Genomic DNA, 15,868 nt, shown 5'->3' on the forward strand with positions numbered 1-15,868 from the left:
GAGAGAGAGAAACAAAGAGAGATACAGATAGAGGGAGAGAGACAGAGAGAGAAACACAGAGAGATACAGATAGAGGGAGAGAGACAGAGAGAGAAACACAGAGAGATAGAGAGAGACAGACAGAGAGAGAGAAACAAAGAGAGATACAGACAGAGAGAAACACAGAGAGATAGAGAGAGAGACAGAGAGAGAAACACAGACAAAGAGAGAGATCAATATTGTGCACAAAACAAATGCAAAGAAACAAAACCAATAGGATACAGCTGATCAAACAATAAAATGATATCGATAATGGATAAAAGACAATAGCAGATAGTCTATATGAAACTGCAAAGAAAGTAATACAATAAACACAAAGTAAATAACATAAGAGAAAGTACTGTAGAAAGTACACAGGTGCCTCCAGCCCCTGAGAGCTGGGCTGCTCTCAGTCTCAGTGGAGAGCACGTTTATTTTTGGCACACTTCAAAAAATGCAGATAGAATAAAGAGACGAGGGGAACGAACGACTCTGTACTAATGAGATTTCCAGACAAGGCTCCCAGTGTATGGGAGAAATGCCATGGCCGCCTGAAAGGGAGCCCTAATGCCACTACACTTTGTCAATATCTCTCTGTGATAGGGCTGTATGCTCTTATGATGGGGCCTCTGTGCACATGGCAGGCAGACACTCGCTGTGCGAGCAAATATGAACAAACACAAGGGGCTGAGGGAATTTTCTCTCTCTCTCTCTCTCTCCACTCTGTGACGCCAAATAATGCAAACGCGGAAGCACTAGTGACATGGCAGTCAGTGTGGTGTTCAAATTGTGCCCCACAGTAGCACCAGTGACTTGCCTTTCCTGTTTTCTCTGCTGCTGCTGTTTGCCCGGCTCCTCTGCTAAGTGAGTGTGCTATATTATTTCATTGGCTAGAGTTTCTAGGGGTTCAACTACAGAACGTTTGGAGCTTTGCCAGCATGCCAACCTCCTGAACACACACAGACAACTCAGGGGGTGGGGAACATAAACTCATTTGGCAAAAAATACTATCTAGAAAGTCTGTGGCCCGCACCCACTCATGAACACACACATAAAAGTGCACAAAAGATAGGCTGTCACTTTGCAGTATCATCAATGGAGTGTGAAGCATGACCCAGGGGGGAGGAGGTAGCTGAAGTAACACACACACACACACACACTGAGGGCACAGCAGACTGTGGCTCCACTGCACATAGTGGCCACTGGGGGACCTCCTGTATAGAAGCAGCGCAGCAGCAACCACACACAGTACAATACCACACACACACAGTACAATACCACACACACACAGTACAATACCACACACACACAGTACAATACCACACACACACAGTACAATACCACACACACACACAGTACAATACCACACACACACACAGTACAATACCACACACACACAGTACAATACCACACACACACACAGTACAATACCACACACACACACAGTACAATACCACACACACACACAGTACAATACCACACACACACACAGTACAATACCACACACACACACAGTACAATACCACACACACACACAGTACAATACCACACACACACAGTACAATACCACACACACACACAGTACAATACCACACACACACACAGTACAATACACACACACACACAGTACACACACACACACACACACACACACACACACAGTACCACACACACACACAGTACAATACCACACACACACAGTACAATACCACACACACACACAGTACCACACACACACACCACAGTACAATACCACACACACACACAGTACAATACACACACACACACAGTACAATACCACACACACACACAGTACAATACCACACACACACACAGTACAATACCACACACACACACAGTACAATACCACACACACACACAGTACAATACCACACACACACACACACACACACAGTACAATACCACACACACACACAGTACAATACCACACACACACACAGTACAATACCACACACACACACAGTACAACACACACACACAGTACAATACCACACACACACACAGTACAATACCACACACACACACAGTACAATACCACACACACACACAGTACAATACCACACACACACACAGTACAATACCACACACACACACAGTACAATACCACACACACACACAGTACAATACCACACACACACACAGTACAATACCACACACACACACAGTACAATACCACACACACACACAGTACAATACCACACACACACACAGTACAATACCACACACACACACAGTACAATACCACACACACACACAGTACAATACCACACACACACAGTACAATACCACACACACACACACACAGTACAATACCACACACACACACACACAGTACAATACCACACACACACACACACAGTACAATACCACACACACACAGTACAATACCACACACACACAGTACAATACCACACACACACACACACACACAGTACAATACCACACACACACACAGTACAATACCACACACACACACACACAGTACAATACCACACACACACACACACACAGTACAATACCACACACAGTACAATACCACACACACACACAGCACACCACTACACACACAGAACGGAGAATAAAAAAATCTCAGCAGCCCTTGTGAAATAAAACAAAAAAGCTATTTCAAAAATGCACGGTTCAGTGAGCCAGGTTTATTGGCCTGTTAAAGCCCCAGCCAGCCTCGCACATCCCTCCTCCTCCACGCCATCCTGCTGCAGACATGCATCCTCACAGGCAGACAGGCAGGGAAGCAGGCAGGGCCAGGGAGGCTGACTGCCAGGCAGCTCACTCCCATTCCCACGCTCTCCCCCCTGTCCTCCCCCTAGTGCTGACGGCGTTTCCACAGCTAACAGGTGGTCCAGGTTTAGAAACAGAGAGAAACAATATTAAGACAAGACTGAGCCCACAGGCTAGTAGAGCGAGACTGAGCCCACAGGTTAGTAGAGCGAGGCTGAGCCCACAGGCTAGTAGATGGAGACTGAGCCCACAGGCTAGTAGAACAAGACTGAGCCCACAGGCTAGTATAGCGAGACTGAGCCCACAGGCTAGTAGATGGAGACTGAGCCCACAGGCTAGTAGAGGGAGACTGAGCCCACAGGCTAGTATAGCGAGACTGGAGCCCACAGGCTAGTAGAGCGAGACTGAGCTCACAGGCTAGTAGAGCGAGACTGAGCCCACAGGCTAGTAGAGGGAGACTGAGCCCACAGGCTAGTAGAGGGAGACTGAGCCCACAGGCTAGTAGAGCGAGACTGAGCCCACAGGCTAGTAGAGCGAGACTGAGCCCACAGGCTAGTATAGCGAGACTGAGCCCACAGGCTAGAGGAGCGAGACTGAGCCCACAGGCTAGTAGAGCGAGACTGAGCCCACAGGCTAGTAGAGCGAGACTGAGCCCACAGGCTAGTAGAGGGAGACTGAGCCCACAGGCTAGTAGAGCGAGACTGAGCCCACAGGCTAGTAGAGCGAGACTGAGCCCACAGGCGAGTAGAGCGAGACTGAGCCCACAGGCTAGTAGAGCGAGACTGAGCCCACAGGCTAGTAGAGCGAGACTGAGCCCACAGGCTAGTATAGCGATACTGAGCCCACAGGCTAGTAGAGCGAGACTGAGCCCACAGGCTAGTAGAGCGAGACTGAGCCCACAGGCTAGTAGAGCGAGACTGAGCCCACAGGCTAGTATAGCGAGACTGAGCCCACAGGCGAGTAGAGCGAGACTGAGCCCACAGACTAGTAGAGCGAGACTGAGCCCACAGACTAGTAGAGCGAGACTGAGCCCACAGGCTAGTAGAGCGAGACTGAGCCCACAGGTTAGTAGAGCGAGGCTGAGCCCACAGGCTAGTAGATGGAGACTGAGCCCACAGGCTAGTAGAACAAGACTGAGCCCACAGGCTAGTATAGCGAGACTGAGCCCACAGGCTAGTAGATGGAGACTGAGCCCACAGGCTAGTAGAGGGAGACTGAGCCCACAGGCTAGTATAGCGAGACTGAGCCCACAGGCTAGTAGAGCGAGACTGAGCCCACAGGCTAGTAGAGCGAGACTGAGCCCACAGGCTAGTAGAGCGAGACTGAGCCCACAGGCTAGTAGAGGGAGACTGAGCCCACAGGCTAGTAGAGCGAGACTGAGCCCACAGGCTAGTAGAGCGAGACTGAGCCCACAGGCGAGTAGAGCGAGACTGAGCCCACAGGCTAGACTGGAGCCCACAGAGCGAGACTGAGCCCACAGGCTAGTAGAGCGAGACTGAGCCCACAGGCTAGTATAGCGAGACTGAGCCCACAGGCTAGGTAGAGCGAGACTGAGCCCACAGGCTAGTAGAGCGAGACTGAGCCCACAGGCTAGTAGAGCGAGACTGAGCCCACAGGCTAGTAGAGCGAGACTGAGCCCACAGGCGAGTAGAGCGAGACTGAGCCCACAGGCGAGTAGAGCGAGACTGAGCCCACAGGCTAGTAGAGCGAGACTGAGCCCACAGGCTAGTAGAGCGAGACTGAGCCCACAGGCTAGTATAGCGAGACTGAGCCCACAGGCTAGTAGAGCGAGACTGAGCCCACAGGCTAGTAGAGCGAGACTGAGCCCACAGGCTAGTAGAGCGAGACTGAGCCCACAGGCTAGTAGAGCGAGACTGAGCCCACAGGCGAGTAGAGCGAGACTGAGCCCACAGACTAGTAGAGCGAGACTGAGCCCACAGGCGAGTAGAGCGAGACTGAGCCCACAGACTAGTAGAGCGAGACTGAGCCCACAGGCTAGTAGAGCGAGACTGAGCCCACAGGCTAGTAGAGCGAGACTGAGCCCACAGGTTAGTAGAGCGAGGCTGAGCCCACAGGCTAGTAGATGGAGACTGAGCCCACAGGCTAGTAGAACAAGACTGAGCCCACAGGCTAGTATAGCGAGACTGAGCCCACAGGCTAGTAGATGGAGACTGAGCCCACAGGCTAGTAGAGGGAGACTGAGCCCACAGGCTAGTATAGCGAGACTGAGCCCACAGGCTAGTAGAGCGAGAGCGAGACTGAGCCACAGGCTAGTAGAGCGAGACTGAGCCCACAGGCTAGTAGAGCGAGACTGAGCCCACAGGCTAGTAGAGGGAGACTGAGCCCACAGGCTAGTAGAGCGAGACTGAGCCCACAGGCTAGTAGAGCGAGACTGAGCCCACAGGCTAGTATAGCGAGACTGAGCCCACAGGCTAGTAGAGCGAGACTGAGCCCACAGGCTAGTAGAGCGAGACTGAGCCCACAGGCTAGTAGAGGGAGACTGAGCCCACAGGCTAGTAGAGCGAGACTGAGCCCACAGACTAGTAGAGCGAGACTGAGCCCACAGGTAAATGGAGAGTAGAGCGAGACTGAGCCCACAGGCTAGTAGAGCGAGACTGAGCCCACAGGCTAGTAGAGCGAGACTGAGCCCACAGGCTAGTATAGCGAGACTGAGCCCACAGGCTAGTAGAGCGAGACTGAGCCCACAGGCTAGTAGAGCGTGACTGAGCCCACAGGCTAGTAGAGCGAGACTGAGCCCACAGGCTAGTAGAGCGAGACTGAGCCCACAGGCGAGTAGAGCGAGACTGAGCCCACAGACTAGTAGAGCGAGACTGAGCCCACAGGCTAGTAGAGCGAGACTGAGCCCACAGGCGAGTAGAGCGAGACTGAGCCCACAGGCTAGTAGAGCGAGACTGAGCCCACAGGCTAGTAGAGCGAGACTGAGCCCACAGGCGAGTAGAGCGAGACTGAGCCCACAGGCTAGTAGAGCGAGAGATGGGGCAGATAGAATATACAAAACTAAACAAAATGAGAAATTACAGAGTCAAACTATTTTGGCATATCTTTGCTGGGATAACAAAGGGTGCTGGAGCTGGCTTCCTGAGCAGTATATTTTGTGGAAACGAGGGCAGAATACAGCTAGTGACACATTTACAGTGCAGGGTTGCTGACGCCTTATCTTGTGACCCTAAACCGAACTCTTCCTACTTCCTGAACCTAAAGGGCATCACAACAGTGGCAAGTTGGGAGTCAGCAGCGAGGGGAGGAAAGGATTTGCCTCAGCCGCCCCAGTTACAAGTACAACTTTAGTCTCTTAGCAGGCGCTTTTATCCAAAGCGACTTACAGGATAGCTTGTTTGTGCCTAGTCGGCTCGGGGATTCAAACCAGCAACCTTTCAGTTACTCTTTACCGCTAGCCTGCCTGCCGCCGCCCCCAGTTGATCAAGTTGTACATTTAGCCCTACCTTGTGTTTCTTCCCGGGCTGGCGTTCGCCACCCGTCTTGTCCTTCTTGTCGGAGAAGGAGAACTTGACGTCCCCGTCCTCGAAGGCGTACGGGTCCACCTCAGGCTCGTGGTCGTCGTCGGTGATGGCGGCGGCCAGGTACTGGTTCCTCCGCTGAATGTACATCTGCACGCGCTCCTCCGACACCTTCAGAGGCCGCTTAGATGTGGCCATCAGTCTGGGAACAGGAGACACAGTGAGGGGACAGAATATTCATTATGATAAACAGGGCCACGTAGTACAGTTTACTGATAACAGTGGGATGCAGTTATACTGTTTGTTTAGGCCTATATGGCTGTGCAGATCATCTATCAACATTTTGGGGAGGTAGAGCATGAGGACATTTTAATCTGTTGCTATGCATGTCTCCTTTTCAACGTAATCTGTGAATAAACTTTCCTATGACTATGGGCCTGTGTTCTAGTTGATGATGTCGTTGTTCCGATGTTACTAGACTAAATGAGCCCTGCTGGGCCCCTCTGAGGGGGAGGGACCCAGCTCATGTAGGTCCCTTCTCTCTCTCTCTCCCTCCCTCTCTCCGGCTCGGCTGTGATGCGAGGTGACAGTGCGCAGTGGCCCCGGCCAGAGATTAGCAGCCATTTAGAGCTGCTTCCCAGCCACCAGGATTACTCCCGCCCAGAATAGCCCTGCTGTCCATAGCCCTGCCTATGGCACTGTCCAGCATCCATCCCTGAAATTGTATAACCCCTCCGATAATTCCCAAGACCGCCACTGCTCGGCCTGCCGGACAGCTAGCCTGCCTGCCTGCTCTCCGGCGCACCGATCCTAGTCCGTCTCAGCCTCTGTCACTCTTTGCATCCCTTTCTCTCTGCTCCCTCGAGTCCACTTCTATCGTCTCCCTCTCTCAGTGAAGCGACACCTCGGCTCTGACATCAAGGCTTTGAAGATACCACCCTCCTTCACGTGTTCAGGGTGGAGAGGAAGGAAGCAGGGGGAGTTATGATAGAGAGGGCGTAGACAGATGGATCCATTTATTTATATAACCCTACCTCTATCCCTCTATCTCTGGCGCCCTGTGTGTGTGTGTGTGTGTGTGTGTGTGTGTGTGTGTGTTAGGGGGGGGATCAATAAGCTCTCTCCAGTCTCTGCTGCAGTGCTGGCCATGCACATTAGTGATGTATGATGTCAAAAGGGCACATAGCGAGAGATTAACATGCTGTGTGTGCTCAGCGCCACCACAGAACATTCTAAGGCAGGGGCGGGGAGGGAGGGAGGGAGGGGAGGCCCGGTTGTGCATCACTGCTCTTTCAATCACTTTTATTTTCTAGAATGTTGGAGGTACTCAAAAAGGGGCCCTTCTGTCTGTGTGCCAGAGGGGGGGATGGGAAGGGAGGGAGGGTTGGATGGCTGACCAGTGAGTCAGTAAATGGCTGGGGGCCTCTAGCACCCTCTATGGGCAATAGTGGGTGTTGAATGGTTAAATCAATGGGGAGATAAGAATGAATGAACAGGGATAGACACTCACTCAGTGACAGACACCACCTCCTGTCCTCCCGAGGCCTCGTCTCTCTCCCTTTCCCTCAGCTTGTCCCAAGGCAGCGTTGGCGTTGGTATTACGGCCTCTTTCCTCCTGGGCAGGTTGAAGAACCTCCATGGCGCTGGGGAGCCGTCCTCCTCCAGGTTGACTGCAGAGCTTACGTACACAGTGGGCTCCAGGGGCTCGGGTGGGTAGGCCGTGTGGTGGTGGTGGAAGTGCTGTGCCAGGCCATCCAGTCCACGGTGGTCCCCGACGCCACCCTTCTGTTCCGCCAGGCAGGGCTCCGGGGTGGCTGGTAGAAGTGTTGGCTGTGGGGGGTGGAGGGGTTCTTTAAAGAGCCGTCACCCGTCTCCTCTCCTCTGTCGCGCTCACAGGGGTGGGGGCTGAGGGGAGGGGGCTGAGGGGAACCTGTCATCTCTGAGGAACCACCGGCACTACCCACCCCTCCGTCGTGCCGCTGGGGGGTCTTGGTGACACCGTCGGTAGGGTGGAGGCCAGGGAAGCAACCCCCCTCCTGCTGGGCCCTCATGGCAAGCCTCTGGCCTGCCGCCTTCGTCTCCATGGTAACGTCATCGCAGGCGGCGCTGCGGTGGTGGAAGGGTGTCTGTGGCCTCTTGGTCTGCTTGTCGCTCTTCTCTGGCTTGTCACCTCCAGTCTTGTGCTTGGTGGGTGGCTGGGTGTGAGTGGGCTGGCCTGCTGACTGGGGCTGGCCCGGGGTACCACCACCTCGCTGTTTCAGGGCTTTATGCCTGGAAGAGAAAGCATGTCATTTACATGTCTCACTGCAAGACAAACAATAATGCCATTCGTTCATCTGTGTTAAGGTTGTGCATTCATTAGCTCAATAAACAGTGTTGAGAGGCAACACTGATCTACTTCAAGCAATTACCAAGAACAAACTGATCAACAGAACATTTAAATTAGGACTCAAAGTCAGGTGTATGAGATTTATACATTTATACTGAATTCATATTTAATGCTGATTTATACTGAAAATATATTTAACGTAGATTTATATTGAGCAAATAGTATGAAACACATTCATTACATTTATTCCCAATTACATATAGTCAACTGTAGATCTTTCACTTCCTACTTTCCCATTTGTTTTGTATTAAAAGTCAATGTAACCAGTCAAATGACCAATCTGGCAATTATACGTTTTCATGTCTTTACTGAACACACCATGTAAACAGTCACAGTGCAGGATGGAAAAAGCACGTGAACCTTTGGATTTCATAACTGGTTGACCCTCCTTTGGCAGCAATAACCTCAACCAAACGTTTCCTGTAGTTGCGGATCAGACCTGCACAACGGTCAGGAGGAATTCTGGACTATTCATCTTTACAAAACTGTTTCAGTTCAGTAATATTCTTGGGATGTCTGATGTGAACCGCTCTCGAGGTCATTCCACAGCATCTCAATCGGGTTGAGGTCAGGCCACAGCATCTCAATCGGGTTGAGGTCAGGCCACAGCATCTCAATCGGGTTGAGGTCATACCACAGCATCTCAATCGGGTTGAGGTCAGGCCACAGCATCTCAAACTGGTTGAGGTCAGGCCACAGCATCTCAAACTGGTTGAGGTCAGGCCACAGCATCTCAATCGGGTTGAGGTCAGGCCACAGCATCTCAATCAGGTTGAGGTCAGGACTCTGACTGGGCCACTCCAGAAGGGTATTTTCTTCTATTGAAGCCATTCTGATGTTGATTTACTTCTGTGTTGTGTGTGGTTGTCCTGTTTCATCAGCCAACTTCTGTTGAGCTTCAATTGGTGGACAGACAGCCTAACATTCTCCTGCAAACTGTCTTGATAAACTTGGGAAGTCATTTTTCCGTTGATGATAACAAGCTGTCCAGGCCCTGAGGCAGCAAAGCAGCCCCAAACCATGATGCTCCCTCCACCATACTTTACAGTTGGGATGAGGTTTTGATGTTGTTGTGCTGTGCCTGTACCTCTCCAGACATAGTGTTGTGTGTTCCTTCCAATCAACTCAACTTTAGTTTAATCTGTCCGCATAATATTTTGCAAGTAGCTCTGTGGAAAAACCAGGTGAGATGTTAACATCTCTAATCTCGTCTCATTGATTGGACTCCAGGTTAGTTGAGTCCTGATTCCAATTAGCTTTTGGAGAAGTCATTAGCCTAGGGGTTCACATACTTTTTCCAACCTACACTGTGAATGTTTAAATGATGTATCAAAATATATATGTATCAAAATATACAAGAAAAATACAATAATTTGTGTTATTATTTTAAGCACACTGTGTGTGCCTATTGTTGTGACATTGTATGACTAATTTATGCAGAAATTCAGGTAATTCCAAAGGGTTCACATACTTTTTCTTGCCATTGTAAAATAAACAAATGAATTCCTTTCAAATCTAATAAACTCCTCATGTTATGCTGATGCTACTCTAACAAACATCTTAAACTGATGTTATTATTGTGCACTCCATTGGCCTCCTAACCACAACCAAAACCATGCATCTTGTCTAGCTCACACCCACTAGAATAGAGCATTCCCCAAAGGCTGTGTTTATTGGGGAGAAAACTGAGTGAAGCGTGTGTGTCCTAATGAACATGACCCAGGTTGGAAGGAGACCTGTTTCTGGTTGGGTTTAAAATGTCTGGAATGTGTTGTGGTGGTCCCCAGCCCGTAGGCCCCCAAAGCTCTCTAGGCTGCCCTGTCAGACACCTGGCCTGGCACCTCTGTCACCATCGTGTGTGTCGCGTCGTGACCAGTCAAGCTCCCCTGCTAACCAGCCTGCCTGTTACTGCTGACCCTGGCCCAGTGCATACCACCACCACCTCTGCTGTCAACACTCAAACACACACACGGTCCCCAGTTTAGGCCCAGGGAGAGGCAGCTACTAAGTTACCTCATGTTTCACTGTAAGGGGACCGAGGAGCAGTGGTGAAAAAAGTACCCAATTGTCATACTTGAGTAAAAGTAAAGATACCTTAATAGAAAATGACTCTATTAAGAAAAAGTCTTTAGTTTTAAATATACTTAAGTAACAAAAGTAAATGTAATTGCTGAAATATTCTTAAGTATCAAAAGTAAAAGTATAAATCATTTCAAATTCCTTATATTAAGCAAACCATTATTTACAAATGGTCAGGGGCATACTCAAACACTCAGTCATCATTTACAAATGAAGTATTTGTTTTTAGTTTGTCTGTCAAATCAGAGGCAGTAGGGTTGACCAGGGATTTTGTATATAAGAGCGTGAATTGGGCAATTTTCCTGTCCTGCTAAGCATTCAACATGTAACTAGTACTTTTGGATGTCAGGGAAAATGTATGGAGTAAAAAGTACATTATTTTCTTTAGGGATGTAGTGAAGTAAAAGTCAAAGTTACCAGAAATATAAATGGTAAGATAAAGTACAGATACACTAAAAAACGACTTTAGTAGTACTTTAAAGTATTTTTATTGAAGTACTTTACACCACTGCCGAGGAGCAATAAATCTAAGGTCAGGCTATGACACTGGCTAGTGGCTGTGGGGGGAGGAGCGGGATGAGGGGGGTCAACTCAGGGTCAACTCAGCTAGAGGGGGCACCGGGATGTTATTTGGCTGGTGGTCTGTCAGCACGGTAACCACAGCCTACTCTTATGGTTGTGGAGCAGGCAGCATGTTGAGGGAGGGAGGTAGCTGTTGTCTTTTAACTGTCAGCAGGCAGAGAGCGGCAAGACGCAGCAAAAACAATATGCAGAGTGGGTAAACAATAACACACACACACAAACATCTTCCTGCAGCCAAGCCGATAGCCATTAGAATTTGTGCTGCACACACAGGAATTCACTTTCCAATGTCACCTCCAGTACTCTAGGTCAGGGATTCTCAAAGTTGTTTTTCTTTCTTTCTTTACATTTCATTTGTTTTCATGAATATTACTAACAACAACATATTAAACCCATTTTGGCCAAGGGATCTGTGGAATAAGTTTAGAGGTTCAATACAACACAATGTAATATTATTATCTACAATTTATGTTCATTAAGGTCCAATGCAGCCATTTTTTAAATCTCAATATCAAATCTGGGTAACAATGAAGTACCTTACTGTGATTGTTTTCAATTCAAATGGTCAAAGATAAATAAAAATAGCTTCTTAGAAAATACCAATTTCTCAAGTAAGAACCGTCTCAGAGTTGTTTGTGGGGAGGGGAAAACTGAAAATGTGCTTTTATTGGCAGAGTCTTTTTCTTATTGGTCTATTTTAAAAAATGATGTCACCATAGAAGGTCAGAACTCACTCCCACCAAAACAGGCAGACATTTCAGGCTGTCTTTTCAAACTGCTCTTACCTAAAAGGGCATTATCATAATTTTCACAATTTCACAGTATTATTCCAACCTCATAGTTTGGAAATATATACAAAACACAGGACAACAGACCTGGGAAGCTCACAGGGATATTGGTATATTCTTTAGCCTCGCTACTGTATATAGCCTCGCTACTGTATATAGCCTCACTACTGTTATAGCTTCGCTACTGTTATAGCCTCGCTACTGTTACAGCCTCGCTACTGTTATAGCCTCCCTACTGTTATAGCCTCCCTACTGTTATAGCCTCGCTAATGTTATAGCCTCGCTAATGTTATAGCCTCGTTACTGTTATAGCCTCGCTACTGTTATAGCCTCGCTACTGTATATAGCCTCGCTACTGTATATAGCCTCGCTACTATTATAGCCTCGCTACTGTTATAGCCTCGCTACTGTTATAGCCTCACTACTGTTATAGCCTCGCTACTGTATATAGCGTCGCTACTGTTATAGCCTCGCTACTGTATATAGCCTCGCTACTGTATATAGCCTCGCTACTGTTATAGCCTCGCTACTGTTATAGCCTCGCTACTGTATATAGCCTCGCTACTGTATATAGCGTCGCTACTGTATATAGCCTCGCTACTGTTATAGCCTCGCTACTGTTATAGCCTCGCTACTGTATATAGCCTCGCTACTGTTATAGCCTCGCTACTGTTATAGCCTCGCTACTGTTATAGCCTCGCTACTGTATATAGCCTCGCTACTGTTATAGCCTCGCTACTGTTATAGCCTCGCTACTGTATATAGCCTCGCTACTGTTATAGCCTCGCTACTGTTATAGCCTCGCTACTGTTATAGCCTCGCTACTGTTATAGCCTCGCTACTGTATATAGCCTCGCTACTGTTATAGCCTCGCTACTGTATATAGCCTCACTACTGTATATAGCCTCACTACTGTATATAGCCTCACTACTGGTATAGCCTCACTACTGTATATAGCCTCACTACTGTATATAGCCTCACTACTGTTATAGCCTCACTACTGTATATAGCCTCACTACTGTATATAGCCTCACTACTGGTATAGCCTCACTACTGTATATAGCCTCACTACTGTATATAGCCTCACTACTGTATATAGCCTCACTACTGGTATAGCCTCACTACTGGTATAGCCTCACTACTGGTATAGCCTCACTACTGTATATAGCCTCACTACTGTATATAGCCTCACTACTGTATACAGCCTCGCTACTGTTATAGCCTCACTACTGTATATAGCCTCACTACTGTTATAGCCTCACTACTGTATACAGCCTCGCTACTGTTATTCTTCACTACTGTTATAGCCTCGCTACTGTATATAGCCTCACTACTGTTATAGCCTCACTACTGTATATAGCCTCACTACTGTATATAGCCTCGCTACTGTTATTCCTCGCTGTCTTTTTACAGTTGTTTTATTTCTTTACTTCCCTATTGTTCACCTAATATATTTTTTTCACTGTTGGTTAGAGCCTGCATTTCACTGTTGTATTCGGTGCACGTGACAAATAAACTTTGATTTGATTTCCCTTCAGAGAGAACACATAAGCGCACACACATAAGCACACACAAGCGCACGCACACACACACATAAGCACACACACACAAAAGCACACACACACATAAGCACGCACACACATAAGCACGCACACACATAAGCACGCACACACATAAGCACACACACACATAAGCACACACACACATAAGCACACACACACATAAGCACACACACACATAAGCACACACACACACAACCACACACACACACACACACACACACACACACACACACACACACACACACACACACACACACACACACACACACACACACACACACACACACACACACACACACACACACGATATTGTCTGTCTGTGTCCCAACCCCCAAACAGAAACAGCCTGGCAACAGTCAACCTCACATCCACACATTAACCCACTCTAGACACAGCAGATCATTTGTCAACATTAGGGTCTACAGACACTCTCCATTTTTAGACCAGCTATCTCCCTAGACAAGCCTTCTAGAGGTCGGAGTGGCCCCTGGGTCTCTCCCACTGGGTCCTAAATCACATCCAATTCCCTACATTGTGCACTACTATTGAACCCTGACATGGTTGTTACTTAACAGACAAATGGAGATGAATGTCATATGCATTGAGATTAAAATACATCTCAGATTTTAGACTGACGTATCGAATGTTGTTTTGCTGAGTAAGACTTCCAATGAGTAAGACTTCCTTAAAAGGCAAGCTTGTGTCTACACAATAAACTAGAAGTATATCCCCTTACAGAGGGCTTAGGGTACAGGTCCTAGACAAGTGGAACACAAATAAACAAAGAAATAAACACAGTATGCATCATTTACCTGGAGCAGCTGCAGTTTGACCTGTGTGTTGATTCTACAAAGTCCCAGGCCCCTACTTTCTCCATCAGCTCCTCCTCACAGGTACCGTTGGCTGTCGCTGAGAACTTACGCCTGGACAACACAACACACAACCATTGACTCAAAACATGAACCATTTGTCCATTGTGTTTCTTACTATACTTCTCTAAAATATCAACTTGGTGAATGAAGCGTCATTGTGAAGGCGTGTGCCTGTTATTTGACAAACGTGTTAGGCAACGTTGATTGTGTGCGCGCGCGCGTGTGCGTGTGTGTGCGTGTGTTGTGGTAGATCCTGCATATTCTCTCTAGGCTTCGTTGAATGTGTCTATGGTGTGGTAAACATGTATGTGTGTGAGGTTTCTTTTGGGCTGTGTGTGAACGTGTGTGTGTGACCATGTGTTTGTGTATGCCCGTTAGGGCTGCACAATTAATTGAATTCAGATCGAAATCGCAATATTGACATGCACAATATCCATAATGCAAGAGTTCCATATCTCATGCAACTCTTAAATGCCATTCAGTCGTGTTAGTTTACTCCATTTGTCATCTCTCTCCCTCTCTCCTCTTGCAGCTGCTTCGCACCAAGCACCGCCTTCTGCCAGTCAAGCAGCACAGTTCCTTCTCCTCACTGTTAGATTCACTATACGTTTGCATGCTGTTCTGTTAGGTCAAATGCAGTCAACAGATTGTTCCAAACAAGAACGATGCTGCTTTCCACTTTGCTTCTTAATATAAATAATTGAATTTCTAAGATTCCAACATTTCACCCAAGTGTTTTGATCTATATCGCAAGTCAAATCGAAATCCCGATTTTCTGTAAAAAAATTGTAAATACATATTTTGCCCATATCGTGCAGCTCACACGCCTATAGCAATTCTACTTCTTCTAGGGCTTTGGTTGAGAGTGTATGTGTGTGCTGAGACAGTAGCAGAGACAGACGTACTTGTTCTGAGCTCTGTTGATATTGCACTCCTGCCAGACCCTCTCCACCACCTGGCTGGCTAGCCTGCGAGGGATCTTCAACTCGTGGTGACTGGTGCTGTCTACACTGAAGCCGTCCACAGCCGACGACATCTTCACCCACTTCAGAGTCGACTGGGAGTCCACTGGGGGAGGGAGGGATGGGAGGGAGAGGTTATGAATCGGCTCATGAAACCGCAAGTGGCAATGTTTATTGTCCTACAATTACCAGCTTTGACAACACCTCTTGACCATTGGTCACAATATGGGGTAAAGGCACCTGAGCAATAGAGCAAATGGAGAAGCTGCATCCCCACTTTCAAAATAGAGGTTCTGCAAACATGTTTTCGCACCCCAATTTCTTTTTGTTACCACAAAAGTATCCTGATCCATTGAGCAATTTTCGATGATTTAGTA

At 48.0% G+C, this 15,868-nt stretch overlaps 1 pseudogene; it reads right to left on the reverse strand.

The window, feature by feature from the left end:
• LOC115136275 (mediator of RNA polymerase II transcription subunit 13-like) overlaps positions 1 to 15,868 on the reverse strand; it is a 159,539-nt pseudogene that overhangs the window by 59,134 nt on the left and 84,537 nt on the right.

Source organism: Oncorhynchus nerka, linkage group LG10 (genome assembly GCF_034236695.1).
Source record: "Oncorhynchus nerka isolate Pitt River linkage group LG10, Oner_Uvic_2.0, whole genome shotgun sequence".
Lineage (NCBI taxonomy): Eukaryota > Metazoa > Chordata > Actinopteri > Salmoniformes > Salmonidae > Oncorhynchus > Oncorhynchus nerka.